The 6,301-nt window shown below is 34.7% G+C and overlaps 1 non-coding gene across 1 annotated transcript; it reads right to left on the bottom strand.

Annotated features, from left to right (window-relative positions):
* Positions 1–1,431: 1,431 nt before the first annotated feature.
* On the bottom strand, positions 1,432–1,513 carry TRNAS-UGA. Its single transcript has one exon. It is a non-coding gene; the product is annotated as a tRNA-Ser (tRNA).
* Between the last annotated feature and the right edge of the window lie 4,788 nt (positions 1,514–6,301).

Raw genomic sequence — 6,301 nt, 5'->3', positions numbered from 1 at the left:
ATAGTAGAATTGATAAATATTTTCAAGAAAATAGTTTTATCAAGTGTCCATATGAACATGCTCTCTATGTAAGGAATGATAAAAATGGTGATATGTTACTTGTTTGCTTGTATGTGGATGATTTGATTTTTACAGAGAATAATTCAAAGATTTTTGAAAATTTCAAAAGAGCTATGACATAGGAGTTCGAGATAACGGATATTGGCATAATGTCCTATTATCTTGGGATTGAAGTGAAGCAACGAGATGATGGCATATTTATTTCTTAAGAAAGATATGCTAAAGAAATTTTCAAGAAGTTTAATATAAAAAATTGCAAGCCGGTCGGGACACCCGTGGAATGCGGAATCAAGCCACACATGAATCAAGATGGTGAAAAAGTTGATCCAACTTTATTCAAGAGTCTTGTTGGAAGCTTGAGGTATCTAACCTGTACTAGATCGGATATTCTTTTTGGCATTGAACTTGTGAGTCGTTACATGGAAGCTCCTACTATTTCACATTTGAGAATTGTCAAAAGAATTCTTCGCTATATCAAAGGTACAATTAATTATGGTATCTTGTATGCTTTCTCAGATGACTTTAAGCTTATTAACTAATGTGATAGTGATTAGGCTGGTGATATTGATAGTCGAAAAAGTACTATCGGATTTGTTTTCTTTATGGTAAATTCAGCTTTTACTTGGAATTCTAAGAAACAACCTATTGTGACTCTTTCTACTTGTGAGGCGGAGTATCTAGCTGCTACTTGTGTTTGCCATGTTGTTTGGCTAAGGAGTTTGTTGAAGGAATTGAATTTGTCACGAAAAGATCCGATGAAGATTTATGTTGATAATAAATCCATAATTGCATTGATCAAGAATCCGGTGTTCATGAAAGCAGCAAGCGTATTGATACAATGTATCATTTTATTCGAGATTGCATATCGAAGGAAGAAGTGAAGCTTAAGAATATGAAGTCACAATATAAAGTTGTCGATATCTTCACAAAATCATTGAAATTTGATGTTTTCAAGAAACTACATTTTTTACTTGGAGTAATGACCCTAGTTTAAGAGGAGATGTTGAAAATATAAATCAGATTAATTAAGTATTTAATATTGTGTATATGAATATTAGAAAATTCATGAATGACTCTTCGGATGAAGCATATATGACATTTATTATTGGTTCATATATTTATATAGATATATCTTAGATATTCCCTATAAATATCTTATGTATTTAAAATAATACAAATTAGCTTTCTCCTTAGTATTATAGTTTTTTACTGTTTTATTTATATTTTAAAAAAATTTTATTATATTTTATTATTATTAATTAAGTTTAGCTTCTAGAATTATCACCCAAATATCTACCACCAAGGGTTCGATCTAGCACAGGTGTGTGACTGGCGTGGAGGACGACTAACACGAAAAGAAAAAAACAACGTCGTCGACAGCAGGGTTCGAACCTGCGCGGGCAGAGCCCAACAGATTTCAAGTCTGTCTCCTTAACCACTCGGACATATCGACCTTTTGCCTCTATTAGATTTATTTTATTAATATAGTGTTTAAATTTATTATATAATATCTTTTGCTTTTTTAGATCACTCGGTCCTTTAAAGTCCATATTATCTCCATTAGGCAATTGCTACGATGATTTATTCGAAAAATACACCTTTGAGAGGTTCCTAATTTTATAATTGAGATTATTATTAAATTATAGGATATTTTTGTATTTGTCCAGATTAAGGAAGTTCTCTTAGTAATAAGTGGTTTTTTATTTCCTAACAGAAATAAACAAGAATGGTAAAGGTTAAATGCAGAGACAATGATGCATTATGGTGATTCCGCTCATCCAGAGTATCTCTTATCGTCAGTCTCATAGTAGAATGAAGAGAGGTAAATCATATATCAAAACTTTCTAAATAGAAGGATATTTAATTCTTAGGAGAATGAATCTCACGAAAATCCAATGAACTCTGTCACCTGAGTACCAATTCAACTACACAATATGCACAGTATAAAAGTATATTGGAATCATAACATGTGATTTTTTTATTTATTATTAAAAGAACGTCTCTTCTTATCTCAATCTATTTTTATTTAAAAAATACTCTTATTTTCAGTGATATTATAGTAATTATAATCTCATAGTTACTACACGATTATAACAATTATGTTCCCGTAACCATTATAACATAATACTAATTAATATTAATAAGTATTAATCAAAAATTATATATATATATATATATATATATATATATATATATATATCTTACTATTTTATTAAAAATCTCTCTCCTTTACTAACTAATTTTGGTGAAGCCTAAAATGTATTTACGTTAATGTCCTTTTTTCTATTTACATTAAAAATAATTCCAAAGTTTATTAATAATTCCACAAGCGAAACAATCAGTGATCTAGAGTTCGAGACTTAGCTACAGCGTATTATTATGAATATTTCTCATCATTAATTTTTTTTGTTGTTTTATAAAAAAAAAAAAATATAGTTCTCTTTAGTCCCATATCTTAGAATTGACAATACTATGATCAAAGAAGCTTCTATAAATATTTTAGGCCTAAAAAATATACTTTTCTTAGTTTTTTTTTTTACTAAGACAAGTAAAATATTAAATTAAAATAATTTTTTGCATAAGGAAACCGTTACAATAGTTTGTTGCTGGGATTCTCTACCGTCACTATTGTATGGGTTTGACGAATCTTACCCAAATAATTAATTCTTAATTTATAAGGGTGATACTAGAAAATCCAAACAATTCGAATTTTCAAAGACCGAAATAATTTATATATTATTATATTACACACGCAACGCGTGTGCACGATCACACTAGTATATATATATATATATATATATATTTTGTAGCATCTATGATTAGCTACTACAATATAATATGAACAGTAGTTATATAACATAGTGTTATTAACATTAATTATAATTGAAATATCTATGTTTGTTGTAGTAGTGATGATTCCATGTTTTATATACAACATCAAAAAAAGAAGATTTTTTTCAAAGTTAAAAGTATACTAAGATGGGATGGGATGGGTGCGATGTTATTTCCATAATAAATTATGGAAGGCAAAAAAAAAAAAAAAACACGCGATTCTAATAAAAAGGATGTTTTTTTTTTTATTTTTGCCCAAATAGAATTTTGACCCTAACGAACTTGGGCTAGATATTTGATAACTGACTTAAGATAATTCCCCTACGGAACTAACGAAGTTTTATCGTGACAATTAAATCATGATGCCTATAACCATAAGATTTCATATTTCACAAGAAAATAAATCATATAGAGATTAATTATCACTTTAAAAATGTAATCCCATAAAATTTTTCAGTTGGTGACTGAATGCCTAGATTTGAATATATGTAACATAAGTTAAATTTCTATAATAAATTTAGGGCAACTTGAGAGAGAGTACTACAATTATATGTTATGTAACTAATATAAGAGATTATGTTGGATCGGGTGGACGAGTTAGAAAAGATGAATAATCCTGCCATTACAAATTAACACTTTTCTTACTATTAAGTAAGGACACATTTTAATTAATTAAAAATAAATAACATAAATAAACTAAGATGGAATTCCATATTTACTTGGATTACAACTAGATCTGATCACGATTTAGAACTGACAGTTCAACGGTTCAAAATCGTCGGTTCAACGGTTCCAGACAGGTCGACCCTTAACCTTAACCGCTCAAGACGATTATGGTTCACGGTTCGGAACCGCCGGTTCACGGTTCGATTCACGGTTCACCACGGTTCAAGATTATTATGTTAAAAAATTAAAAATTTAAAATTTAAAATTAAATATTACAAATTACAAATTAGAAATTAAAATTTAATGGAAAAAAGGGCTTGCACTTATTTAAGTTGCCTACGTATCCCTTTAGGGGAATCAAAGCCCACGTAGTTCTTTTACATTTTTATCCTTTTACATTTTCACTCACTTCCATTTCCTATTCCTGTTGTATTTGTCCCTTCAGTATCAAAATCTTCAACTTCGTCATCTGAAAGTTGCATCCCTTGGATTCTTTTCTCCGCTCTGGTCCAATCGTCCAATAATGCTTGGGCTTCTAATGAGTCGGGAGATAAAGTTGATCGTCGTTCATCTAATATGTTGCCGTCAGCACTAAACGTCTGCTCCACGACAACAGTTGACACTAGACAAGCTAATATTTCTTTGGCGATCACGGAGAGGACGGGAAAGCTTTGAGCTTTCTGTGACCACCAATTTAAGATATCGAAATTTTCGCTATCTACTTCATTAAAATCAAAAGAAGTTGTAAAATAATTCTCAAGTTCCTGTGTGGAACTTGAGGATCCTCGTGAACTTTTTGTCCGTTCTTTTAATAAGAGTTGTGCTTTTGTATGTTTTAAATTACTACTAGTAGTTTGTTGTATTTCAGAAATATTAGTTTGTGTTCCATATTTTACATAATATTGATTATAAATATATATAAATAAATTATAACATTATATATAATATTAACTGGATCATGGGAAGAAGAATCTTTAATTGGAATTAAAGTGTCATAATATAAAGTTAACATTTTTTGTAAAACTTCTAATTGTAGGAGATCGATGGCCGGCTAGAAGGGGGGTTGGATAGCTAGGTCACCCCCAACTTCTTTTCTTCTCTATAAAAGATTAGTGCACACGCGGAAATACAACTAACTAATGAAAACAATAAAGAAAGAATACCAAATCGCTAACAAGCTCGATGTAACGTGGTTTGGAGATTGCTTGCTCCTACTCCACGGCGTGTCCTTGAGGTGGGCGAGCCCTTGATCCTTCGGTGGATCAATCCCCGGCAATCTCCGGCTAGAGCTTTCTCTTTCTCGGTGGAGCAAACCTCTCACAAAGGATCTCTTCCTCTTTACAATGATGAACTTAGGTTTAGGAGGAAGAGAGTAGGCTTGGAAGCTTTGGGCAATGACAGGGAGTTATTCAATAAGCATGAGTAACCTCCTTCAAGCCCCAAAGCTTCCCTTAAATAAGAGGAGTTGATAATCATATCAACTCATCTCGGCACCAATCAACTGGCAAAACCATCAGTCGACTGGTGTTACCGTTAGAGGTAGCCAACGACTACTTTCCAGCACCAACGGTCATTTACCAATCGACTGCTAAAACTGGCAGTCGACTGGTAGCTATTTGCTGAGCGAACAGAATGCTTCTGTTCGCTGCCAGACGACTGCTAGAACATGTAGTCGACTGGTGCAGTCGACTGCTAAAATATGCAGTTGACTGGTGTAGTTGACTGCTAAAAGTTACAACCGACTGGACTGCACCTTGTTACACACTCACACTCATCCTCTCCGGAGTCACCCTTGAAGTCCTCTTCCTCGGCCTTCGTCCCTCAGATGCACCCGAGCTCGCGGCTCCTCTCCGTGCCATCATTCACGTTGCCTTGAAATCCACTTCCCTCGGCTCTACTCTGTTGCTCCTCATCCGGCGGTCCCTCGGATGCCTTCCACACCATCCTTCACCGACTCAAAGATCCGAGCATTAGGATGAGCTTCCCAAGCTTAGTTACACCAAACTCCTCATGTGTGTTTCACCAAGTCCTGCAAGACTCAAACACACATATCAAACACATATGAAAGCCTAACTTAAACTCTTTGACACACACATCAAAACCATGATCGTACCGATCAAACTTGGGTCGATTGCACCAACAATCTCCTCCATTTTGATGTGTGGCAATATGTTTAAGTTAGGCATTAATAACAACATGAAAATTAAAAGTAATATGTAAACATGAAGCATAATTCCCAAGCTCCCCCTTAACATATGCTCTTCAACCTTAATTTTCAAGTTTTGCACATAATTAAGTTTCTAACTTAAACCTACCCATTTCTCCCCCTTTGACACCATCAAAAATTGTACCAACTGTTGGAACCCCGAGGTGTTTTGATGTGATCAAACAAGTTAAGTTAGGTCCTGCGTTGTTTAACCCTTGTGTCTAAGTGTGCAGGAACTTAGGAACACAGGAAGTCGAGCGGAAGACGCGGCTAGCGAGAAGGACGGCACGGGAGAGAGCCGACGGGCTCGGTGCGTCCGAGGGACGAGGTGTCCGCGGAAGAGTACACCGGTGGACGAGAAGAACGTGCGCGGCGTTCGAGGGACGAGAAACCGGGAAGGAAGGCTGCTCGAGGAGAAGGCCGGAACATGGGTTCGGGTGAGCCCTATTCCGGATGGCCGAGATCACCCAAGCTAGTGGAGCCGGAACAGAAGACCCGGACCGAGACGAGCTGAACCGAAGCGGAGCGACCAGACGG

Source organism: Zingiber officinale, chromosome 11A (assembly GCF_018446385.1).
Source record: "Zingiber officinale cultivar Zhangliang chromosome 11A, Zo_v1.1, whole genome shotgun sequence".
Lineage (NCBI taxonomy): Eukaryota > Viridiplantae > Streptophyta > Magnoliopsida > Zingiberales > Zingiberaceae > Zingiber > Zingiber officinale.
The sequence above is the reverse complement of the archived record's forward strand: the minus strand, read 5'-3'. Positions and strand labels throughout refer to the sequence as shown.